This window comes from Acomys russatus, chromosome 17 (assembly GCF_903995435.1).
Source record: "Acomys russatus chromosome 17, mAcoRus1.1, whole genome shotgun sequence".
Lineage (NCBI taxonomy): Eukaryota > Metazoa > Chordata > Mammalia > Rodentia > Muridae > Acomys > Acomys russatus.
In genome coordinates this window covers 15,618,403-15,645,655 of record NC_067153.1, presented here as the reverse complement: position 1 = coordinate 15,645,655, position 27,253 = coordinate 15,618,403, and the positions used below count along the sequence as shown (strand labels likewise).

Below are 27,253 nucleotides of genomic sequence, written 5' to 3'. Positions count from 1 at the left end.
GGTCTCCAAAGGTTGGGCACAAGTCAGCAGCCCAGAGGAAGAATGTCAGTTGGAACTGTTAGTTATTTAGATCCCGGGCTAGAAAAGAGACAGGAGCATTTCTTCCTCCACATACTGTCTTTAATTGCCAGGAAATCAATATAGCCAGGCCTTGATTAGGGTGTTTTCAGTTGACAGTGTTTATGCTTACAGTGGCATGAAAACATTATGTACCTAGTAGACATTGCATTTTGACTTGCTTGTTTTCAGTTAGAGTTTCACTATGTTGCCCTGGATGGTCTAGAACCTTCTGTGCAGACCAAGGTGATCTTAGACTTGCACAATGTGCCTGTCTCTGCTTCTCAAGCTGAGATGACATGCTAAACCTGGCAGAAATTATAGTCTTAATTTGGATCTTTTCCTGGCCTAATGACCCAGTCAGCTTTCAGTCAGTCAGATCATGAAGAGATCTTCTGAATGTTGATTACTCCCAGGTAAGTACTATACAGTACAATGCCATCTTCAGGAGGTTGGCAGTGGAAGTGAGCTGCAGATCCCAGGTAGTCATGTGAGCACAAAGGGATGAGACCAAAATGCCTCTGTGTGCTTTCATTAAGCTAACATACTCAGTAGCCCAGAATGCCTTCTGCACCCAGTGTCTTTATATTGTACAATGTATTTGCTGTGTCTTAACCCTCAGATGACTTCACAGACTTCTATACTAGAAGCCAGATGCTCACACTCTGCACCCAATAGCTAGCTGGGCTCATTTAATAGGGGAGCAACAAAGCACATTACTTGAATAGTTCACTCTCCACTATTCCTGAGTCTGTGGGCCTGTCCTAATCCAGAGGATGACATAGGTACATCTAGAGATAAGAGTTTAGATGGTTATGAGCTACCATGTGGGTGCTGGGTGGTGGCACTCAGAGGAAGGACAGCAGGTTACCAAGAAGAGACTTGATATCCTATGAGCATATACAGGGGGAAGTAATCTCCCTCAGGAACAGTCATAGGGGAGGGGAATAAGGGGAAAATGGGAGGGAGGGAAGAATGGGAGGATACAAGGGATGGGATAACCATTGAGATGTAACAAGAATAAATTAATAAAAAAATTAAAAATAAATAAATAAATAAATAAACCAGAAAAAAAGAGTTTAACCATATTAGTGGGATTCATCTTGAAATTATAAAACATGTCTTGCTGAGTGTGGTGGCACATACTTTAATCTCAGAGCTTGGGAGGCAGAGATAGGTGGAGCTCTGTGAATTCAAGGCCAGTCTGGTCTCCAAGTTCTAGGCTAGGGCTACAGAGGTATATTCTGCCTTTAAAAAATCCCCCAAAGTGTAAATATAAGAAATTTAGACATATATCCTCAAATAGAGCCTTGTTCTGACTCTCCTTTCTAAAATGTAAGAGAAGCTCTACCCCAGGCATTCTTCAGTCAAGATTGGAGACGGGGTAAATGGGCATCGATGGGTCTCAGGACGTAAGGAACAGTTCCAAATGGAAATCCTTAAGCCATGGTGTAAATCAAGCAAACCTATCTCATTCTCTCTCTCTCTCTCTCTCTCTCTCTCTCTCTCTCTCTCTCTCTCTCTCTCACACACACACACACACACACACACACACACACACACACACACAGATGGGGTAAATGGGCTTCCTCGAGTCTCAAGATGTAAGGAAAATTACAAATGGAGATCCTTACACCATGGTGTAAATCAAGGAAATTCATCTCATTGTCTCACACACACACACACACACACACACACACACACACACACACACACACTCACAGAGGTTAGAGTATGCCTAATACAAATTAGGAAAACAGTACAAACAAATCAAGGAACATTCTTTAAGCATGATTTCATTCTCTCACCAATTTCCCTTCTTAGTCTCATCTGTAAAACTGAAGGTGGAACAGTGTAGAATATGGTAGACACGCGACATGGATTCCTACACTTGGGCTCTTGTTGTTTAGAAAGAATTTATAATTCACTAAACAAGGCTTAACCACCAGGCCCAAAGAAGACCGAGAATCTTCTCAACATTGTGTTCTAAGGAATAACACCAGAGTTGTCCTGGGGATCTGAATCAAGAACAACAAATCTTGATTCCAGTTCAAGCAAGCATCCTCAAGAAAGAGGGCTCCAGCCGCTACATTTTTCATGCACTAGTACCACCTCCACACACTTCTTGTCTGCCATGAAAATAAGGCTCTGTAATTGTTGTCTAGAATATCCTGTAAGCCATGCATCTATCCCAAGTCATTTGTACCTGAAAGTCAATGGTAGCCTAAAGTCCTCAATGTGATGAACAATCTTCTGATGAAAAAAAAAAATCCATTATGAAGACAAACTCACAATGCTGACAGGTATCTTAATAACTAAATCCTGACTGCTTACAAGCAAACACATTTTTTAATTGGGCTTCCTTAGAGATCAGTTGCTCTGTGATGCCCCACGGAAGGTTCTTGTCTGGCATCCTTGTGTGAAGGACACTTCACAACTTTGGTTACTAATTATCCTCTGAGGAAAGAGGACAAAGACCTCAGCCAGCAGCTGGTTCCACAATATAGGTCAACTCCCTAGAGTTTGTATTTTGTTATTTCAATTTCTTCAAACTCATTATCAGAAGAGACCTATGAACTCTTGATTTATCAGGCCCCAAATGAACATGTTCAGTAAACTTTTCAGAGCCTACCTCTCCAAGGGCAAGAGAGAAATGACAACAAATACCTTAACAGGAAGAATAACGTGGAGCAACAAAAAGACACTTATGCAGAAAAGCATGTGGAGCTTAATGACAATGTGATTTATTTTTAATTTGATGGAAATAGCAACCATGTTTTTGCTTGCTTCCATGGGTCAAGAGTTTAGATGTCATTAAGTAGAACTTTTCATCAATGTCTCACGATGTCAGTCCAGGCAGCTTGGGTTGAAAACATAAAATTAATTCACTCTTCTTTTTAGTAGCATACTTGCTGTTAGTTGAAAGCCTCAGTTCATCTGTATTAAACATCTTTTTCTCTAGTTTGTCTCCATCTTAGCCTGTTTTCTACTGCTATAACAAACTGTATGAGGTCAATATGCATTTTTTTTTTAAAAAGAAGGCTTATTTAACTCAATGTTTTGGAGGCTAAAAGTTCACAAGAAGGAAGTATATCTATATTTAGCTAGCGCCTCATGCTGTCATTGCAACACCGCTGATCCCACACTATTGGAGCACATGGACGGTGATGAGCAGTATGCATAGAAGGGCTGCATGGCTCCTTGGTGAGAGAGGAAGCCCAAGATGAGCAGAGAAAGCCAAATGATATCGTGGTAATCTATTTTCACAGAAAGTAGTGTAATCCTCTAGGACCTAATGCACTCCCATGAGATGAGCGTTGTTCTTCCCTGAGGGTGGTGCTCATAAGCTCCTGTCTGCTCTCTAGGCTCCACCTCCTTGATGATTTTCATAGATTCTCAACATCTTAGTATCGAGAATTCTCTCACAGACAAACCCCTGGCTATGTCTGTGGGAAAGTTTCTGAATTAGCATTTTCGAGGCAGGAAAATCCACCAAAGCACCAGTGGCACTATTTCTTGGGCTACTGTGTTATACTGAATAAAAAGAATGAAAGTCATTTGAGTACCAGCAGGTCATCTCTCTGCTCCCTGACTGTGGACAGAATGTGACCAGCTGCCGCCTGGCATGATGCCCTCCCAACCGCCATGCTTTGCACTCTATAACTGTGCGACAGAACAATCACTTCTTTCCTCAAGTTGTGTAGGCACACTTGTAAAACACTAGTTTTATTTTGGGTTCTTTAAATCTCTTTCTTCCTGCACCACCCCAATCCCTTCCACCACCCCAACATCAGGTAGGAAAGAAAGAAGGTTAGTGGGGAAAGGGCCATATTTTTCCTTAACTACTTCCTGCTGTTTAGGGTCAGCAGGTTCCTTGGAGCAAATACAATCTTTGTTTCAGGATATCTCTGCCTTCTCCTCACACTGCATCAACAGCAAGCAGGAGCGGCCTTCTTCTTTCTGGGACCTCTTAGTCTCTCTTTGGGGCTGGCTTTTATCCCCACTGACAAAGACCACACCCTTGCAGGAGGTAGTTCAGAGCTGACAAACATCACCTGCCCTCTCAGGAGGCAATTATCAGCTGTGAACGAATTGGAGTAGCCCCCATATCCCACACCTGGGATTAAAACAAAAACTTGTTTACATACAAACTAAGATACCCACAACAAAGTTGCTTTGGTCAGACATTTTGTCCCAGTAACAAAACTATAACTAACACAATCTCTAAAAGTTCTACCATCTCTCAGTGCCATACTTGGGGAATCAGTCTGCCTACAGCCCCTTGATGGGTAGACTGTAACAAGTGTCTATCAACCAGAAATCTAGGGATGGATGCTTTCCCTCATGATGTACTTTTTTTTTCCCAAAGATTTTGTATCTGGCCTCTCTAACAGTCTGAAGAAAAAAATCAAGAAGTTGAGGATACAAATAACAGGGGAAGGAAAAGGAGTTTTTTCTACCCATTCGGGGCTGGTGATTCTTACCTCTTAGGCTTCTGTCTCTTTTGTGCAAAGGAACTCGCATTCTTATAAGACAAACACATTGGGCAGCTTCCATTTATTTCCTTTCATTGGCACAAGTTAGACTAGGAGTCTTGGTGTGTCTCAGTGAGAGATTGCTTCTTACTTCTCCCGAGTACACAGCATTAAGGAAAGTGAACCATATGTCAAGTGTGAACCCATCCTTCAAGTGTACTGCCCACATGTACTGTCTCTAGTTTATCTCATTACCCACCTGGCTGCAGACTTCAACAGCTGTTCCATCCCCCCTGAAGAGTCTGCTTGCACCAAACCATTAGTGAGCAATGTGGACTAACTGGCGATTATGCAATGGAGACAACTTACAAAGCACAGCCCTCAGCAAAATGAAGAAATAATATCCTTCACTACCCATTTCTCTTTCCTAATTCCATTGTCTGCAGGATCTCTGGGAAAACTTTTCCCTTTCCATTTTCCTCTCATTATACACAGATTCCCAGGGTCCCCCTCTCATCTCTGCCAGATAATTCCAGAAATTTCAAATCCATCCTGTCTTTTCTATCCAAAGCAATCGACCCCCCTTCTTCATAAGTACCTGATATTTATTAGGAACATCTGTCTACCTGGTTTCAGCACCCAGCCTTTGAAAACTACAAGGTAGAACAGAGAAGAGTGTTCTGACTCGGTTGTGCTCACCTTTTCCCTAACACCATGACATGAGCATAGAAGTTGGCTCAACTTTAGTTTTTCTGACTTGTTTATATGCTTAACAATTCCACAGACATCTACTGAGAGCCCCAGTGAGTTTCCGTTGTACAATCATGAGTACATGGTGACTAATATGTCTGCATGCATCTAAAATTTGGGTGCATGTGAATAGACACACACAGACAATAATGTGCAGAGGGATGGCAATAGAAATAAATAAATAGTACAATAGAAAACCAGAGGCACTTCTTTAGACATAGGTTTAAGGACTTGCATAAATTTGGGACTTTTACACTAAGAAAGAGTCCTTCTTTTGCCAAGATCCTGGTTTCATCCTGTCTTCTTATTACTTCCAAGAAAATCAGTTCAAGGAATGTTTTTTTAAAAAATCAACATGAATAAGTCCAGACTTTCAAAGACCTTTGCATGTCCCAGAGAGCGCAAAATAGAGTGAGTATGGGGAAATGGTTCACTAGAGTTCAGAGGCAGGTTGAGCCCTGATTGTACTTACTGGGTCACAGTGTCCAGACATGTCTCCCAGGACTCAGTCAGAGAAGAGCTTCTTTGGAATTCAAGTATTATGCAGGAAAGGTGGTTTAATACTGAGTCATGGCTTAAATGCAAGTGGAAGGCACTGGAGAATGGACATACAGAGGATAGAGTGCTGAAAGAGAAGAGAAATGGCAATGGAAGAACCACCAGTTTGTATAATTTAGAACCAAGAAGGAAATCTAACATTACAAACAAGTCCAGTCTCAAAAGCGAACTTACAAGGGAAGTCAGAAGTGGGCTCTGGAGTGTCTATCTGGTGAACACTAGCATTGAAATATCTGTTGCCTTAATCAGTACCTCAGAAAGCGAGTTGGGTGCAAAGGAACATGGGAAAAACAGACCTACTAGCTCTCTTCGTGCCTGTTTATTGCTGTGTATGATCCCTAAACCTTCAATTACAAGGGCCCAACTTTATTTCTACCCCCAAGTCCTTTTCTGGCTGCCCCTAAGCTAGGACCACAGAGAGAAGGAGATTGAGAAAGCAGAGCCCCAGCACTGTCAGGGTAGGTTTTATGCCCATCAATAGACTGCTTTGGAAACACTGACATGTTTTTACTATCCTTCTTCCCAACTATTATTTCTCTTGTCATCATACTCCCTCTGTGCCTCGTTATTACTGACAGCATTCCTAAGGTAGAATCCTTCCACTCTCCTCTGTGCTGGTGAACAGTGGGACTGCACATTTAGTTCTTGGCCACTGAAGTACCTCGACAACCTCAGATGCATGTCCACACCCATGGCTTCAGAGAGTTTGGACATAGGATGCCTATGACTCTTCCCAGGAGCGCATTGTAATTTAAGGTTGAAAAACTGGAAATCATGGATGAAAACAAAGAATTGATGTTATCATTTAAAGATCTTCCAACATGTAGTATTGTCTTTCCAATTGTCTATGTATTTACTATCAAAATAGTAATATCCAATATTTATTGAACATTTAATGCATTCTTGACACTCTGTTGAATTCACTTAAACAATTGTCTATTTTATCATCATATTATCAAATGAATTACAAACAGTTGAATCAATTTATAAAAGACTAATGAGTAGATTGTTCTTCTCTTGACTACTATACTGTCTGAGATAATGCAGAATCCTATATACTGAAGTATATTATGAATTAATAGAATTGATGGCTAAAGCATATAATCTTAAAAGATAAAATGTATGCCTCTACTTTGGTTTCCAAGTAAGAAATATTACTCAGCACAATAAGGAATCAATGGAGAGTTTAAAGTGGGCTTTGTAACATATTATACTTTGGCATCCTTAGTGGAGAGCAAACAATGAATATAGAAAATATACTCAAATTTGCTCAATCTGGGGTTTCAATGTCACATATACACAAGAGATAGGTCTATAACTTCTGATAGGTGGGAAGTTATAACTGATGCTATAGAAAGCTGGAACCAGAATAAAGCTTAAATTCTTAATGAAAAATAAAATTAGAAAAACTTCAGTTATGAAGAGTAGAAATTCAAAAATAAGTATCTCTGCAAACAGAGCTCTATGGAAAACAAAGACACCAACCATTCAGTACAAATGTGTTTGGGGACTGGATTCCACAATGCAAGTTCAGAAATCTCTACTCAGTGTATTAATATAAAACATGGTCCTTGTGTTAGAGTGCTCCTGCAGCCTTTGATGAGAGCCAAAACAAAGTGCTGAGAAGCACAGATTTACTCCCCAAGTACATACGTTTCCCACAAGACAAAATTAGCTCTCTCTGAAGATGCATTAACCAAAAGCATGTACAATTTACATGAGCAATGGATCAACACAAGAGAATTTCAGTGATCATGGTTACCAGGAGACCCAACACTTCCAAGACATTGAGACAACAGAACAGTCACAAGGGACTACACAAAAAATATTCTAAAAAAGTATTAATCAAATGAACATAAGAGCAGTAACCACAAAGATACAATAAGACATTTTAAGGAAAGCCGTATTACTTTACAAGATAAGGAACTTGAATGACTAGACAATAAGAATTGAGTTCCTGAACTTAAATATCTACCATGTCAGTCATATATCAACCTACGTACAGCTGAAGAAAATTACTAGGGAACTGGAAGATCGATCTGAAGAATGTAGTCAATGAACCAAAAAATAAAATATATGAGGGAAGAGTAAGAATACCTGCTAGAGAGCCGGGCGTGGTGGCACACGCCTTTAATCCCAGCACTCGGGAGGCAGAAGCAGGCGGATCCCTGTGAGTTCGAGGCCAGCCTCGTCTACAAAGTGAGTCCAGGATGGCCAAGGCTACACAGAGAAACCCTGTCTCAAAACAACAACAACAACAAAACAACAACAACAACAACAAAAAAAAAAAGAATACCTGCTGGACAGAGGAAGAAAATCCAGCATTTCATTAGTGTGGTTGCTGAGGTATAAAGAATTGGGGGAGGCAGTACTCAAAGATGGAGATATGAACTTCCCAGAGTGGATAAGACATTAGAATGCAAGTCTTCAAGAGTAGGTGAATTGACCTTCTGGCAATAAAATAGCAAGTAAGTGCCACACACCTTTAATCCCAGCACTTGGGAGACAGAAGCAGGTGGATCGCTGTGAGTTCGAGGCCAGCCTGGTCTACAAAGTGAGTCCAGGACAGTCAAGGCTACACAGAGAGACCCTGTCTCAAAAAAACAAAAACAAAAACAAAATAGCAAGTAAGAAGGGGAGGGAGCCAGATTCAGATGCACTCACCCTGAGTGTAAAGTTCTTGATTGTAACAAGCACACCAGTACATCCATACTACAAGTGCATCTTTGCCATCCTCTTTGAGGGTTCAGATAATGACTAATCCATGAAGCCCTTAGTGCTATAAAAACCTGCCAGATCCTATGTAGCCCAAACCTAGTTCCAATCACGCAGCTGTCAATGCAGCATTTCCTGAAAGGTGTTTTATAAAAAGCCATTTTTACCACGTGGTGCTCTGTTCAGTGTGGTGTAGGGTGAGACGAGTTGGGTTGTATGGGCAAGTAAGTTTGAAAACAGTGTGCATGGTACATCTTTCCACTGAATTAGCAAATAGCAGCACATTAAACTCGATGACAGGTCTTAAATGTCAATCTCTGACCCAGTTCCTCCTAAATATTGAGAACTCTTGCCTTTCATTATGTATTGAGGCAGCCCACTATGTTTTCCACATAGCTGTTACTAACAGCTATTCTGTATTTGAAAAGGTAGTGTTTCATATCCTGCAGATGGCTAATGATTATGACCTGTAATGTTGAAAAACTAGTATCTTAGCCAGGTTAAGTTATGTGGAAGTAATACATGCCCCCTAAGATTACAGTGGTTTTCAATGAGAAATTTTTTTATTTCCGGTCCAAATGACCAAATTCCTGCTTTTGCTTTTTATTTGGAGGTGCATGGTGAAAACACTGGAGGGCTAAGTGGGAGGGAGGAACCATTCAATGATCAGGATGAGAAGCTTCAAAGGACAGGACAGCCAATATTTGAGACCTGGAATATAATCAATCACATTGTCAAATCTGTCTGAAATATTAGGATATGGCTAGTAACTGCTCTATCGCATTGTGTTTTGCCAGCTTTGGTTTTCTTTTTTTGTATTCTATAGATTTATTTCTACTTTCTTGGGGTCTTCCATTTTGTACGCATTCCAGATGATGATGATGACAATAATGATGGTGGTGATGATGATTCAGTGATGATGGTGATCATAGTGATTATGATGACAGTAATGATGACTATGAAGATGGTGATGATGAAATGAGTGATGTTAATGATGATTGTTTTGACGTTGATTGACAGTGACAATAATCATGATGATAGTGATGGTGGTAATGATAGAAACACAGCTGATGGCTGTGGCTCTGCTATGTCCTTTCCCTGGACCATCTCTTGTAATCTTCATAACTGGCCTGGTATTGGGAATTTATTATGCTCATTGTACAAACTGGGAAACTGGGGCTCAGTAAGCTCAACTAACTTAGCCAGAGTCACATAACTTAGTCATGGTGGAGGTTATCTTACCATAAAACTTGCTCATTCACCTCTGGTGCATACTGCCTTCCTAAGCAGCAATGACCCTAGATATACCAGAGAAGCTGACGATTATCTGGCCCATTTCTCCTTTTAAAAACATATGGTGTGGGATATTAATGTCCAAAACAGAGATTGATACTCTGTGATTGCAACATTTGAATCAAGAATATGTTGGCACATCTTTCACAAATGTGTGTCCTCTGAGCACCTAGAGGGCCATTTGAACAGTTAATGTACATTAAAACCATCTGCACATTCTAGGTGCAATAATCAACAGAATAATTGATGAACATGATGTGCCTCACAGATGGAGAAATGCTATACTTTATACCTCCTCTGAGTTTTAGTGACCACCTGAAGCACCGTGTTGAGAAGACTCTGGAGAAGTCCTCAAGGAGAAGTATAGTCAATAAGAAATGCCTGGTGAAAGAGAGGAAGGAGGGAGCTGTGGCTATGGTTTCCAAGTATTTGCTATCTCTGATTAAGGAGGACTAGCCATATGCTACTGGGAAAGGATCGTCTTTAAATTAATGAACGACTTAATATTTAATGTTATTAAATGTGGAAGAAGAAATGGATCCTAATTTAGCATCTTTATATGGGAGTGAGCTTGATCTCTTAGAGCACCATGCAGATGGGAAGGGGTGTTCATTTCATAACATTTGCATGGCTGTGGCTGCAGTAGTTGACAGAAACACCATAAGGGAGGAGTGGTTTGTCAGGGCTCATGGTTTCAAAGGGCTTCATTCATCACAGTGGAGAAGGCATGCTGGAGCAGCTGAGCTCAAAGCAGTGGGAGTCCATGTCAAAACTTGTTTACATAGTTCTGGACCAGGAAGGAGAGAGAGAGAGAGAGAGAGAGAGAGAGAGAGAGAGAGAGAGAGAGAGAGAGAGAGAGAGAGAGAGAGTGCAACAGAAGTGGGGGCTGGTTAAACCTATCAAGCCTCTCCCCTAATGACCTACTTGGTGCATAAGCTTTCACAATCTCCCCACATAGCACCACTGGGAACAAACATTAAAGACACAAGCCTGGAGTTGTGTTTCAGATTCAAACTTCAGCAACTGGCACCTAACTTTCCAAGATCCGTAGCTAGCAAAGGTTAGATGTGGCTTTCTTCTTTTGTAGGTCTGACAGGCTCTTGATACTGAATGACAGTGCACCACTTCCTGAAGTTCCCAGAGTTCAAAAGGATGTCTCTGCTCTACTAGCCGTTTTACTGTGATGTGATGGGGATTGCAGGTTACCCAACACTTGCCTCATCTTTCCTCCTTCACGCTGCCTGAAAACTCACCCCTTTCAGAATGCAAATGACTATGAGGAAACACACTTTGTTAGACCAGATCGTGCCTCCCAAAGGTGGCAGGTTTGCATCACGACTTTACATAAATGCTCTTGGCACTGTCAGTGGGCGGCAGGCAGGAGGATGGCTCTGCCTCAAGACAAATATAGAGCTGCCATCCTTAAAACTCCAGCAAGAGACTAACCCTCAAGGGAGATGCCATGCAATAAATAATTATTTTTTGCCACAACATATTTCTTCCTTTGCATAAATTTAACACCCCATTCTCTGTACAATATGTGATCTTCCTGCTAACTCTCCACAGACAGATATAGCTCTGGTAAGATGTGATAAAAGATAAGTTATAGAATGAAAGGGAGACATGACACATTTGAAGAACATGACCTTGATGCCAGCTTTTCCACCGAGGATATTATTTTTCTGAGCATTAAGAATACTCAAAGAGTGACAATGATAGGGCAGATCACCAGTCTGATGGAATCTACAGAGCATGACGTGAATTCTAATTTTAGACTCTAGAATGTATGTAGGTTCCCTATTTGTTCTACAAGGTGCTACCTGGCTGTAGGCTTGCTTCTTCCTTCTCCTTCTCACTGCACGGCTGGCATATCCCTTACCATAGACATAAAATCAGCTTAGGCACCAGGGTTAAGAGCCAACCTTGACACCAAAGAAAGGACTTTAGGGAGGTTTAGCAAAATTCAGATAGTCAACTAGATTTTTTTTCCAGTCTATACACCACTTCAGATTGTTCTGGAACCTCTGATGCACACATGAAAATCAATAGATATATTTCTAGAGTGTAGACTGTTAGATACTTCAAATCTACTTAAATAATTTTTCCTGTAGTTTGTGTGTTCTCAAACATGTCTTTTGGCAATAGACAGTGCTTAATTTGGAGTATGGGTTTTTTTGTCTACATAGCTTGTGTAACTTTGGATTCTGTCTGAAAAGAATCCCTCTCTCCTGCAGAGAGAGGACAGCTGGTTAGGTAAGTTAATCTTTTTAGTGCTTCATTGTCACCAGAATTCAGTAACATAATCCTCTTGTGTTGTTTTCCTCCCGTCCATGTTATTCTGAGAAGGCCATGCAACACATTTTCCTGGATCTACAGACTTCAGTGTGACCACAGAATCCATAGATTCCATTCCTGGAAATTAGATATCAGGAGGAATTCCAAGGGACAGGCCAATGGCACTTTTAGCCAATTCTAGGCATGCAGTTTGATGACCAAGGTGGGAGAAAATCAACTACATGTGGGAGAAAATCAACTACATGCATAAAGCTGGCCACAGATTTTCAAGTTTCAAGTGACAAAGTCACTCACTTGAACAGAAAATAAAACCTATAGACCCAGGTAAAAACTAAGAGTGATAGCCTAAGATCATATAGAGGGGGAGCAGGTCCTCCTCAGTCACAGACATAGGGGAGGGGAATAGGGTGAAAGTGGGAGGGAGGGAGGGACGGGAGGATACCAGCGATAGGATAACAATTGAGATGTAATCTTAACGAATTAATTACATTAAAAAAATAGGAACTTTTATCTCCAGGAAAATAGGAGATAAAAGTTGGTATTTAGTTGCCTATGAATCTTACTAGATACTAATTTACTTGATCATAGAACAGGTTTGTTTATTTTTTTGTATATGTCTTCAAAGAAATAGATTGATAACTGTAAGAATAAATAAAAAGTTGGTCTTCAATAAAATAAAAAAAAAAGAGTGAAATTGTTCCAGGATGGGTCGAATCAAGGCGAGCAAATGCCACCCTGCTCTGCGTCACTGCATTGTGTTCACTATCAATAGCCTCTGCTGACCTGGTAGCCAACATGCACACTGCCAGCTCCCGGATGGGGGTCTTCATTCTGGCCATCTGGAGGAAGCAGGACACTTCTCTCCCAGTGCTTCAGTTCGAGGAGTGCTTTGACTTCCCGAGTTCGTATGTACAGTCCCTTTTCACTGATCCTAAATAATAGCTTACACTAATGTTTTAGGTATCATTTGGTTATATACAACCCAAAGAAACAAACAAGATAGAGCTAAACCCCAGCTATCACCTTTCTAGAAAAATTGTTTAGCTCCCTAATGTGGCAAATACGGGCAAATTCTGTCAAGTATCACACATGCCTGGTATGTTACGTGCCTCAGACAGACTTGGTGCTTAATATTTTATAGATCCTTACTCCCATGATTTGAGGCTTGTGAGCATCAAAGGTCAAAAATGTCACTGGTGGGGCTGGAGAGATGGCTCAGAGGTTAAGAGCACTGACTGCTCTTCCAGAGGTACTGAGTTCAGTTCCCAGCAACCACATGATGGCTCACAACCATTTGTAGTGTGATATGATGCCCTCTTGGAGGCAGAGCACTGTATACATAATAAGTAAATCTTTTTAAAAATGTTACTGGTACTGCTCTCATTAACTCAATGATATCATGACATAATGAAAATGTAAAATTGTGAGTGGGAACATTAACAACTAAACTCTAACTGTATTCCATGTCTCCACCATGTCTTGTCACTCAGTACTTGCCCAGGTATCACCATTAAAGTTCAAGCTGTTGTCCTGACACCCTAGCCGCACTGTAACTTTGTCCACCCCTGGATATTGAATCTGTGTCCTTTAACCCTGAGCCAGTGGTAGAAGATTGTGTCACTCTGGCATTCCTATAGGATGGACGCAGTCACTGGGTTAGAATAATTCAGTTACTAGACATCTTCACTGCTTCCATGGCACAACAATATGTCAATAACCAACTTTGCCAAATCTTTTTATCCCAGCTTGCTCTTGCACAAATGCACTTAGATGCAGTGAATAGCAGCACTCTTTTCCGAATGCAAAAATGCAGAAGCCATCTCTGCTAGCTAGGCTTATCTGGAGGAATGGAATAGATAGTAAGGGTATGTATTAGAAAGGAGATTGATTACATCTGGCTCATGTGATTCAGGCTGCGCGGTCCAACATTGGCTGGCTCAACGCCAGAGGGCCTAAGAATCTCATTACTACTCATTCCATTTGGTTGGATGCATCAGCAATCCCAATTGAGGTGCTGACAGCCGAGTGGTGGTGGTGTCTTCATAAACCAACCCAGAGATGTACAGTTTAGTTGATCCCAGATCCAACCAAGTTGAAAATGAAGATAAGCCACCACACCATCCTTCACTTCGCTCACATCCAGCCAACCAGTCTGTTAGTTCAACTCCCCATAGCTTTTCAGCACAACCTACTTCTGTCTCTCTCCATGGTTAGCACATTGGCCTAAACAACTAGCATCTTCCACCCTGGCCACACCCTGTTTCCAATCTCTCCTACTGAATTTTGTACAGAAAAACTAGAGTGAGTGATCTTTTCAAACATAAATGGAACTTGCAAAGCTGCACATGTGTGTTCTAGGTGTTCCTCTTTCCCTTAGCCTCTATCTTTTATATTCTTATTCTTTAAGATTTATTTTAAATTTTAATTGTGTGCATGTGTACATATCTGGTATGTGCACCTGTGTGTAGGTGCCCACTGAGATCAGAGCATACAGTCTCTCTGTAGTTGAAGTTATGGGCAGTTGTGCACCACCTGATATGGGTGTCAGACACTGAACTTGGGTCCTTTGTAAGGGCAGTAGACATTACTACTAAGATATCTCTACAGCGTCTATTCTTAAGGTCTTAAGTGCAACTTCCTTAGATACATTTTTTGCTGAACAAATTTTATTGCATTCTATCTTAGTCCATTATATATTTCTATAATAATACTTGAGAAAGTAATTTATAACCAGTTTGGTCTTTACTCTAGAGGTTAGACATTCCAGCATTGAGAAGCTGCCTTGAGAGCTTGATTCATGATGATGTGGAAAGCAAGCATCGCCTAGTGCGAGAACATAAATGCAAATAGTTGGCAAGCAGGGCCCGGCATCACTCCTTCACCAAGAACCTGTGCTCAGGATAACTAGCCCGCTGGTATGATCAGGGCCCTTGTGGTGATCAAATCACCACTTACATGTAAAATTCTCAAAAACTGTTGCATTGGGAAGTAAGTTCTCAACATGGGAATCTTTGGGAAGATTCATTTTAATTCATAGAGGAGCTTGATAGAGTTAAAATTCATAGAATTTATCACAACTGCAAAGTATCCATTTTCTGCATTGTTATTTATTTAATGTCTGCTCTTCCAAGGAGATTAATTCTATAAAGTGAATGCTGTGTATAGTTTTTCCTGTTTTCCTCAAACCTAGTTCCTCATGAATTTAAGGCCTGATAAATATTTAATGAGTTAATTTATGAATGAATGTTACAATACATTCAAGCAGTTTCTAAGGCCTACCTAAATATTCATTATTCTGGAATGTCTCAGAAGAAAACCTGTGAGCAAGGCTCACCAAAAGCAGATCAAGCTTAAAATTCTTTCCAGGAAATACCTTGCTCCTTCGTCTCATTGTATTCATGTTAAACACTGGTCTTGCTGTTTAGTGTTTCAGCTGCAAATGGAGATGTGGCCACGGCTCACTATGACACTTATTAACCTGTCACTAGAGGGACCGTTGGTCATTTAAGCTCTGTTCACTAAGACACTTCACTTCCATTTCATTTGTGAGCCCTTTCTCCTCTGCAGAGGGTGAGGGAAACATTTCATTGACTTGATTCATCATCATCTATAAAAAATTAAACCAATAAATTTGATGATAGTTTTAGGTCTTATAAAAAGATTTGCTAAAGGGTATGCTCTCTAGGGACATTTAAAGTTGGATTTGATTTACAAAATTTGATTTGCACATAACTACTCAGGAATGTATTGATTGCTTTAAGTGAGCTACACTCGGACACAGCTACCTTTAATCTTTTATAACAAAGGTGGCAATTAAAATTGCTTTTGCTAAGCAATTTTGTAATTGGTGGTTCCATCTCTTTGCTGGTTTTCCCTCAACTAGAAGACTTCTTCTTTTTCTAACCCTCCTTCCTCCTAACTAGAGTAAGGAAAGTTTGGGTTCTTGGTAGAATACAGTTTCTGGTAAAATCCCATGTTCTTCTTATGGACACTATAAAAGCCTAGTATGGAGTTTAATTTTATTTGTCCACTCTCTGTTAATGTGGTGCCTTTTAGCCTCACTTCTCAGAGGTAGTGTTAGAGATGGATTCATTTATTGGTTATTAAAAAGCTATCATTTACCATGTCATTTGCTGGAACTGTATTCCCTAGCCATACTGTCACTTTTATCCTCCACACACAAAAAAGTCTGCTTTTGTTTGGGGCCTGTTTGTTTGCTTTAGTTAGCCTGTGGTGTAAAAGGCCTAATAAGAAATCCTGACAATAGTTTGCTCCATCTCTAGATTGAATTTCTTTATAGATCAACCTCTGTAATTCATTTCCCAACTGGTCCTGATCAATACAGCTTGGCTCGGCTTAAGGTTAGAGGAGCTAACCATGGTGCAGATAGGGTGCCCCAAAGCACTGCCTTCATAAAGACACTTTGATAGTAACCTGTCAAATTGACCCACAGTCTGTCCCAGAGTTTGGGTGTGAGCTTCAAGCTGGTTCTAAAACTTCCATTGTCTTGTCTCTTTGATTTCATAAAGCCAGAGGCCAGAGAGACTTTCACAAAACCAACCTGCATGAAGATACATGTGTCATGCGCATTGGGTTACGTGAGTCCAGATCAGGCCCTACTGCCAACTGGCTGTTGGATTCTAGTGAGTGACTAGACCATTTTGAACTTTTGTTTTAGCTTCTGTATTTTAAGATAGCAGGGCCTGTTAATTTCTGAGGGTCCATTGCTTTCAACGTGTTCATATTCTTCAAGAAAGCAAAAGAATCTTGTTTTTCAGCTCAGTGGCCACCACTAGGGTAAAAGCGATGGAAAATCCATGCCTCTAGACCATGGAAGCAGTGAAAATGCTCTGCCGTGAAGATTCCCAAACAGATTTTCAAAGTTCCTAGCTTTGGGTTCTTGTCCAGGGCCAGATATTTCATTCTGGCTCTGCTTCCATCTCTGTAAAATGATGACATATAATTCTGTTATTTGTCCATCAAGGGACAGCAGTATTGACAGAGATCACCAATGTGAGTAGCCCCGTAGCAGCCTAGACTGCATAGCGGGTACTGCTACTCACGTAGATGCTACATTGCCAGAAGGCAGGGGCATGCCTATCACCCTGGAATCTCACAGATCTGGCTTTCTCTTATTCTTCAATTTTCTACCCTCTCTGCTGCAGCTGTGGTTCATATGAGACAAGAAATCATGGCTTGTTTAGAAACTGAGTGCAGAGACTCTTTACTGGGGGCAATGGCACTGATCATTCTGGGTAGTATAGATACATCTGAGCAAGCTCAGCCAGCCTGTTCACCCCACCTGGATGAAAATGCCAATACCGAATGTCCAAGCAATCAAATCTCTGCCGATCACATCAAGAACACTCAGTCTCCCAGGGGCTATAATCTGTCATGAGGATGAGCTGACCTCATACATAGTCCTTTAGGTAGCAGAGACATTCACAGACTATTCAGTAAGGATAGAACATGAGGCAAGTTGGTGCTATTAATTTTATTCCTTCAATGTTGTCTGTGTAAGACTTAGGTTATGGAAGTATAATTATACTCAAATTATATATAGCAATGATTTTTAAAATATTTATAATGTCCTACATTTTTACTCTGAGCAAAGTTTTGCACTGAGCACATTATATAAATGATTCCACTTGGTATATTCTTTGAAGTGTCTCTGTGAGGCATTCATTTAGTAACCTTTCTGGAATGAATGGGCAAAGTGATGAATTAATACATTTAAATAATGAACAAATGTTTATGACTTTCTACATGCCTAGGTGCTGTGCTAAGCTGTGGAGATTCAGATGTGAGTCAAATAGCCTAGAAGGCAATTCTTATTGACTTTAGAGTCTAAATATGTTGACCTCCATTTGTAAATAAACAAACTGAAAACACAGCAGATGAATTAAGCTGACCAAGGTCATATGGTAAGATAATGTCAGGACAAGAGAAAGAAATAAAATTGACCTTGGCCACAGTGAAATAAGTAAAACAGACAAATCTTCCTGACCCAAATGTTGGTAAAACTATAAAAATTGTATGAAGATAATGTTTCTAGGCATTGGACATTGAGCAAGTCAGGACTGAAAATCTGAAAAAATAAAATGAGAATACAGCAAGACTATCTTTACATTTTTTCTGTCTTTCAGCTCAGGGGCACTTTCTTAAGTTGTAGAGGGAGAGATGGTGTCCAGTTGAAATATTACTGCTTAGCTGAGAAGGCCAGCACTGAATTTACTTCAGAAAGTACTAAAGAGGTAGAAGCAACTAACAATAGGGATGGTATGAGGGGGTGTAGCTCTGTTGTGGAAGGTTTAGTTTATATGTAAAAATGTTTTTGTTTTAATCCCAGGTGTGGGATATGGAGGCTCCTCCAGTTTGTACACAGTTGATAAGTGCCTCCTGAGAGGCAATCCTTGTCAGCTGTGAACTACCTCCTGTCGGGGCATGGTCTTTGTCAGTGGGAATAAAATCCAGACCCCTGAGAGAAGACTGCTGGTGCTTCCTCCTGCTGCTCCTGGTTGCTCTTGATGCAGTTAGATGAGAAGAAGTTGCAGATATTCTAACAAGGAAATTGACCTTTCCCCCAAGAACCCAGGAACGCTAAGTAGCAGGAAGTGGATATGAAAAACTATGATCCTCCTCCCCACTTACCTTTCTCTACTACCTGGTGTTGGAAGGGATTGGGGTAGAAAAGGGAGAAAAACATATATGGAACCCAAAATAAAAACAGATTTAAAAAGTAAACCAACCTACCACAGCCTAAGAGAGAAGGTTTTATGGGGGCAAAACCTAAAGGGAAATTGCCAAGGTTATGGAGAGACCAGAGACACTAGTGTTATAGCTTAACAAGAGTATAGACCTCACTGAGCATGTCCAGGTGAGACACAATTTCAGAAAAGATGAGATTATCAATAAAGATCAATTTCTAGAGCTGAGATCAATCCTTAGGATAAAGGCACAGGCTTCAGAAATGATAAAACTAGCACTGGAGGGATTCAGCAACTAAGAGTGTCTGCTGCTCTTCCAGAAGTCCTGCGTTCAGTACCCAGCACTAATGTTGGGCAGCTCACTCACAGCTATCAGTAATTCAACTTCAGGGAATCTGACATTCTCTTCTGGCTTCCTCAGGCAACTACACATACACGTCCTCATCCACATACATAGAATACTAGATAGTACAGGCTAACAAATTAAAAGTCCAGTGTCAGGAATGGGCTACCACTTCTGGAGTTGTTGGCCAGTGAGGACTCATAGACCCCTCAACATAGCAGACTATTGTCAGTTCTATTTGTTCCCCCCATAACTTGAAGGTAAGATCCTATTGCTAAAGACACCACATACTTGAATTATAGAACAGGGAGAAACTAAGTAGGTACTTACCTGGAAGCTTCACACGTGCTGCTTGGCTTTAGTAGTGTTGGGAAGTTTTATACATGTGAAATACTCATGAATCTTAACCAGATGTGACCTCTGAAAATTACCATAATGACCGGTCTGGCAAGACATGCTCATTGGTGCAATGGGGACACAGACATCATGAGAGTAGCAAACTCCTTTATGACTGGTTTCAAGTCTTACTCAAGAAGAAATCCATGCCTGGCAGCATAATTGGGCTAAGAACCTGTCATCAGACTGGTCATAGGTCCAAAGGGAGGACCACTACTACAATTCTGCTAAGCAACCATAGCTTGTAATTTGACTTCTAATGACTTATTATATCCATAAGACACTGTATCTCTCAACCCTCATCACAGAAGCTGCTTCTTCTTCTTCTTCTTCTTCTTCTTCTTCTTCTTCTTCTTCTTCTTCTTCTTCTTTCTTCTTCTTCTTCTTCTTCTTCTTCTTCGTTTCCTCCTTACAGTTGGCATGTTTATTACCTCTTGTTTGAAGCAATTCATGACTGGCATTGTGCTTTGGGTTTTTGTTTGGTTTGCAATAAAATAAAAGCATTGCTTTAAAAGATAATTTTTCCTTAAGTAGGTAGGAAAGTTTCCCACCTGCATCCTCCCCTCCTTGGAGAACACCTCTATGCAGACCTGTTCTCTCTACCCTAGAAGCATTTGTCAAAACAACCCTTAGCTTCACCAATACCCTTTACAGTCTTTCCCAGAAACTGGAATGAGGGCAGCACTCCTCACAGCTCATTTGATCTTCAGATCCTTCAAGGCTGACTCCAAGCTTTTCACATCCTAGATGCTCACGCCACCATCCATGCCAGTAGTGCAGAACTTCCAGCACTTGGCCTTTTCCCCCGCTTAGAACTGAGATTTGGCTGATGCTGCTCTTGTGCGGTGAGTCCAGGCCAGCACCCATGGCTATGTCACACTCAGAGCTAGCCTTCCTGTCGAGGTTCTGGAAATGCTCTTGGGCTATGAGTCCATGCTGGGAGCTCTGCTTGGGCATATACAGCCAGCCCCCAAAGCACAACATTTCCACAGCCTTGTCATAGGTAAACAGCACCAGGAATCAGTTGTGGCCCACTGCCACTAGACTATTTTCTGTGATGAAGGTGATGGCCAGAAGTGGCAAGGTTTCAGAGGCTAGGGTTACGACAGCTATTTTATTGTCTACCAGGCACACAGTGCTATCATGGCTGTCCCAAGCTACTCAGCTCCCATTGGCAGAGAAGCAGACACCATGCACCCAGCCACAGGTGCTGCCTGATTTGAACATCAGGTCCCCAAAAGCATCTTGGAGCCCCATGGTGTAGGGGATGGCTGTTCCTCCACCTCCTTGATCTAGGCAGAGAAGATCCAGCGTTTGAAATCACAGGAGCCTACAGCCAAGAGTACGTTGTTGGGATGACAGTTGAGGCTGAGGACAGTGGAGCAGATGGCCTTAATGATGCATCTGTACACGCACCAGTCATTCTCCTGCTCAAAATAACAGATGGGGAGGACACTGGAGCTTAATCTCACTGGAGGCCAAGAGTATGCAGCAGGTGGCTCAGTTGATCTGAAGGATGACCACATGGGTTTCCACGTGTGGCCCTTCAGCGCCCACACATAGGCATTGTGGTCTGTGCTACAGGTCACAATGTGGCTACTCTCAGGGGCCCAATCTGTGCACCTTGTCCCACTTGGCATAGATGTGCACTTTCTGGCTGTTGGGACAGATGGTGATCTGTGTATGGTCCTTGTACCAGGCATGGCAGCTGATGAGCTCCATCAAGAAGCTGTGGTAGGCCATAGTCACCTGTCTCCTGAACCTAGGGGTGCCCCACTGCAGGCTCTGGACAATCAATGCGTGGAATCAGCTCTGAGACCCACATAGCACCAAAGCCACTGTGGAGCTTCTTCTTACAGTAGATGATGATTAACACAAAGAGCCACAAGTGGCCAAGGTACATGACTAAGAGACTATAGAATGCTCAGCCCTAAATGGGACTCAGTGATCTTTGGGAAGGAGGAGACATAAAGACCGTAAGAGCTAGAAGCAGAAGAAGACAAGGCAATGGTATATTCCAGACACAGCGAGGCAATTATACATATGAACGCACATCATGACTTCATGCACTAGGTCTGTACAAGGCAATGGAAGACAAAATTCCAGCACTGAGACTGGAAGGTAGGTATGGGAGAGTCACTTTTCTTTAAGGGTAAATTCCCTAGTAAGTCAACAATACTCCAGTTGAAGGCTCACATCCAAGAGTATGTGGGTAGCACAAATTGTACTTGACATTTTTTTTAAGAGGATGGGTAGGGAAGGTAGTAGATCTAGAAAGAGCTGTGAAAGAGGGTAGGCATGATAAAACACACACACACACACACACACACACACACACACACACACACACTGTAAAACATTTTCTAATAAATAGAAAAATAAATCTTTTCATTTTAGTTAAAACATTATATTAATTATATTAATTACATCATTTTCCTTCCCCTTTCCTCACTCTAAACCCTACCCTATGTCCTCCTTGATTTCTTTCAATTTCATCCCCTTTTTCATTAATTGCTATTGCATGTAATTATGTATGTGTATATGCATATATATTCTTAACTATAACATTCTCAGTCCATAGAATTGTTGCTTTTGTGTATGTTTTCAGTAACAACCACTAATTTACTAAACCAGAATAAGACCGAACAGCAATCAACCAACATTTGTACTTATGCCACATATAAATGTGGGCTTCACCCCTGGTCAAGGAAACTTCTCTTTGCCACACACATAGACTTTTACAAAAACAAACAAACAAACAAACTAAGAACAAAAACTTGCAACCAATCAAAATGCAGAATTGTGGCACCCGATCCTAATTGACACATCTATACAACACTGCCATACCTAAGGCTCAGGGAGCACTGTGGGAAATGAGACAGAAAGATTGTAAGACCCAGAGAACCAGGAGTTTGCTCTGAAATTGTCTCCTCCAATAACACCAGAGGCTATATCCATAAAGTTTCACCACATGGCCTTTCAAACATGAGCTTCATAACAATGACACAAACAAATGTGCCCAAGTGGATAGAAAAAGCACAGGAAACATCAAATCTATACAAAACTATAGACAACGGAATAAAGCTCGGAGAGGTGCACTTGCCCAGGGAAGAGCACACCAATTTACTCTTCAGTGACGAATGGCCAGCCCTGAAAACATACATACAAGTAACACGATATGGACTCAACAATTAACCTTTAGAAATATATATTATATGTATGTGTATGTACATATGTAAATACATGTATGCGTGCAATAACAATTAGTATAAAAATATGTCATCCATTTTAATGGAAGCAGAATGGCTATATCAGAGGGTTTGGTGGGAGGAAATAAAAAGGAGAAATATTGTAATTAAATTATTATTGTAATTACATTTGTAAGTATTATAATTAATTATTGTAAATATTATAAGTAAATTATTATAATTTCAAACATAAGCAAAAATTTGAAAAAACAGAAGGGGAAAACAAAACAAAACACAATAGATTAATTGTTAAAAAAGGAAAGTATAAAACAAATCACGGAAAGTTGAGAGGATCTGCCACTCATATAATGCCGTCAGAAAAGAATTTAATACCTCTTAAAGGTATATATTATGATTCATATTCCCAATCATATATTTTTCAGATGTTCAGAATGCATTAATAATGTCCTTGTACTGAGGTTATGCTAATCTTTTTTGTATGTTTTCAAATAAGACCCCAGTATTTTGATGGAGAAAATGGAAAAGTGGGGGAGATTTTAACTGGGGATGGGTAGTGAGGGTAATAAGGATAATCTATAAAAAGATGAGAAAAGTATAGATATACACTAATGATGTTTGTTTGGAAAGATATAATCACGTTATTTTATAAACTTACTCTGAAATACACTCATGGCTAATTTATTTTAGATACATAAATTATATGTAATTTATATACAAAGTTTATATATAGTTTATATGTTTTTAAAAATTGAGTTATGCCATCTGGGGTTATATTGTTCCCCACAAGAACTACAGACTAGCAACAACCTTCTAGCAAGTTTCAGAAACCTTCCTTCAAGTTGTTGGTCACTGGAGTTGAAGGAACTCCCAGAGCGTATAAGATCTTGCCATTACATTCGGTTGCTTCCTAGAACTTGAAGGTAAAAACCTATCTCTGCAGACACCAGCTACTTCAGACACAGAACTTGGAGGAATCATGCTGGAACTGACCTGCAATGCTCCTTTCTGATGACTAGCTCTCAGAGCATCTGAAGGTACTATGCAAGCTTCCGAAGGACAAAACAGTCAATAGACCTACCCAGCTGTAAAACCAAGGGACACAACAGTGATTGGCCCATCAGGGTATCCCTAGTGCTGCAATTAGGGGAAGCTAAGAGCTGTTAAATTGTACTGAAGGCCCTTAGTAACCAGGAATTCATGCCTGGTACTGTACACCTAGCCAATTACCCACTGCTAGAGGGGTCATAGATCCTAGAGAAGAACTTACCTCTGCAATTTTCTTAAACAAATATAATTACAGTGTTCTAAATACTTATCCTCATACACACAATTATATGACAGTTTCCTCTAAATTGGAACATATCTTCCATGAGGGAGGGGGAGCTCATAAGCCTGAGGTGATGAAAAAAAGGCAATTTTCTGGGGATGCAGAAATGAGTAAGATTGCTTGAGAGGAGACACTGAGCACTCGAAACTGCAGAGAGAAAGAAAAGATATTTGAGCCATGAAACTATCTGCAAGATCTATAGAAAGATCCAGGATTGCAGGATCATAGCTCTCATGAGTCTTAACATGTGATGGGCTGGGGGTTTCCGAGATGCAGATGCTTTCGGGTCATCACTTTTGAGCTACCCCTCACCCATATCCCTCTTAGAAACACCAATAAAATCTCATTAATCAGTCTGATTGGATATTGGTATAATCATTACTTGGGTGTGTCATGAGTTCTCTTTCTGGAGGAGGTAGGCATGAGTATATTGAATACCCCTAGGGAAGGCCTGCCACACAATGGCCACAGATAAGGGTAGCTTATCAAAGAAGCTGCTTTGGGCAACAAGTAGAGACTATTACAGAGCTCTACAACTAGCCTGTATGCAGAGAATAAGCAAGCAACTGTGAGGCGCCCAACCCCAACTGACAGATCCACAACACAACTTCTATAGTGAAAGTTCTGGAAAGACTATAATATATATTTAATATAACGACTATAATAGCCAGAGCACCAGGATGCCTTCTGTGAAATCCTGTCTTCTAGACATGACCGGGAAGCTGTGCCAGTGAACTCTCTACAGTATTGTTGTTTAAACAAACCTGCATAAAAACAGGACTAGTAGACATGCCTAAAGGGACAGGAAATTTCACAAGGTCCCACTCCTTAATGAAGAGCTACAGGCAATCGGTGGCTGCTGAGAGAAGGGAGAACCAATTTTCTCTAGGGATGAGACCCCCTAATAGGCTATCTTGTCCCAAGCAGTCAGCACATGTACACAAAAGCACAGTAAATGGTCTAATATAAGCATGTATTTTTAAATGTATACATATATATGAAAAATAATTAAAGAAGAGGTAATGAATTTGAGAGGCAGTGGGGGACATAAGAGGAGAGAACAAGTAGAAATGGTGTAAATACACTACTCATGCATGAAATTCTCAAAAAATTAAAAGAATCAATTAGAAATTGTTAGACATCAAAGGAAGCAGTAAGAGTAAGCTATGATCTGTAGAAAATTAGATCAGTGAATACTGACCACAAGAGATCATAAACACTGAAATTTGAAGGCAGAGGCTTTGAAACAGCTATCACAAATACATCTGAGGAAGGTGTGAAGATGGAGTTCCCCAGAGGAAGTGACAATCATCTGATGATCCCTGTGCCCTTTCCAGTCAGGGGCTGAGACGTGAACCAAAACCAAGGTTTGGCTGATAGGAAATTTGAAATCCCACTTACATCTTGGATTCTGATCCCTTCCTGGCTGTCTTGGATATGGTTTGCCACTTTGATGACCTGACAGACCCCTCATCTTCACATAGTAGCCATTTTTCAGCTCAATAGGGGTCCAGATATTGGATAGACATGACCCAAGGTTTGATGGAACAGGATGGGGGAGCTCCTATATGGGGCTTTACTGTGTATCTGGACCATTCTACAGGACCCCAGTGTAGTGCTAATCCACCTGTTACAGTTGATGTACCAATGACGGGCATGACACCTGACTTAATGGGACACAGTCATGTGAGCACTTCTGATCAATCAGACTGAGTCCCCTCTTGGTCTGAGCTTAGGAGGTAGCACCAGCCTCAGTATCATCTTTTGACTACTCCTTTGCCTACAAATTCCTTCACAAGAATGGCGTCGATGGTATCCAAAGACAACTTCTAGCCAGAAAATAGTGGTAGTGGAAACAGGAAAAAAGCAATGGGCTCCAAAGAAGAGAAAAAAGACAAACCCCAATGAACCTCAGAAGCCAGTCTATGTGTATGCATTACTCTTTCACGACACGCAGGCTGTCAGCAAGGGACAGGTGAAGCCGCCTGCACTGTCCCCTTACATTGTAGTTAATTCCAAGCTTCCATCTTAAATGCCAAACTAGGCATCCCAAGATCAGCCCAATATTCCCATGTTGATTACCATGTTAATTATCTCTTCTCTTACCACGTCTCAAGGAGAAATGGCTAGTGTTATCCCAGACACAGTGGTCACCTGCCTGGGCTTCACTAGACGAAACAAATACAAATACCATCCAGCCCAGCCAACAGGCCCAGATTGTCACTCTGTCAGTGTTGCAGGCGGCAGCAGCTGATGCTACTTCTATGCAACGGCCTCTACCCTGACGGCAGCCTCTTCCATGGTCACAGATAGCTCAGAGCTCAAGTCAACAGCAAGTCACCATTCTGCGGCAACCTCTTCCACTTCAGGCCATACAACATTCTCCACCTCAGAGTGTTAGACTCAACTTACAACAACAGCCACCTCCCCTGCAGACTAAGACTGTGCATATGCATATGCAAACTGCACGGTCCTTCCAATTGTAGAGAGTGGGATCTTGAGCAGCCTATGGACTGCAGCCCTGATGCCCACAGGACAGAGGCAACTTCCAAGACTATCTGTGAGATAGTGACTGGTTTCTGAGTTGGAGTCTCTTCAGATGAATATTGACTTGGAGAGTTGGTCCACTATGACACTCTCACCCCAGCCCAACCACATGAGGTCCCAGGCCTGGGACAGTGAGAACTGTAGCAATGAGTGTGGAGAAGCACTGCAGGGGTGTATTCTTGGCCTGGATGGCCTCTGAAAATCCAAATTCTGATGTTTACGAAGTAGCCTTTCCTCTTCTCCAAACCACTGAGGATGCATCTGCTGTATACAAATCCAAGAGCTGGCTGTTAAAACCCAATCCGGGTGTCTGATAGTTCCTGACTTCTACACATGGTCCTTTATTCCCCTGCCTTTGTTTTCTTTTATTAGCCGAGGCAAGACCATGTAGCAGAGCCAGTGCATTTACTGGTTAATCACACAAGGAAAGGTGAAGAGGATATGGAAGCAAATCATAGGGGACTATTAGAAACATGTTGGTAAAAATTGTCAGAAACTTGCTTTAAATGTAATTTAAATGTAATTAAAATGATGGGAGAGCACTTAGCTTTCATCCTAGGGGAAAACAGCACTGGCATAAG

General features: G+C 41.1%; 2 pseudogenes; one reads left to right on the top strand and one right to left on the bottom strand.

The window, feature by feature from the left end:
* Nucleotides 1-20,284: 20,284 nt before the first annotated feature.
* Nucleotides 20,285-21,332, bottom strand: LOC127201837 (actin-related protein 2/3 complex subunit 1B-like; annotated as a pseudogene).
* Nucleotides 21,333-21,676: 344 nt separating this feature from the next.
* LOC127201794 (TOX high mobility group box family member 4-like) lies at nt 21,677-26,986 on the top strand (annotated as a pseudogene).
* Nucleotides 26,987-27,253: the final 267 nt, after the last annotated feature.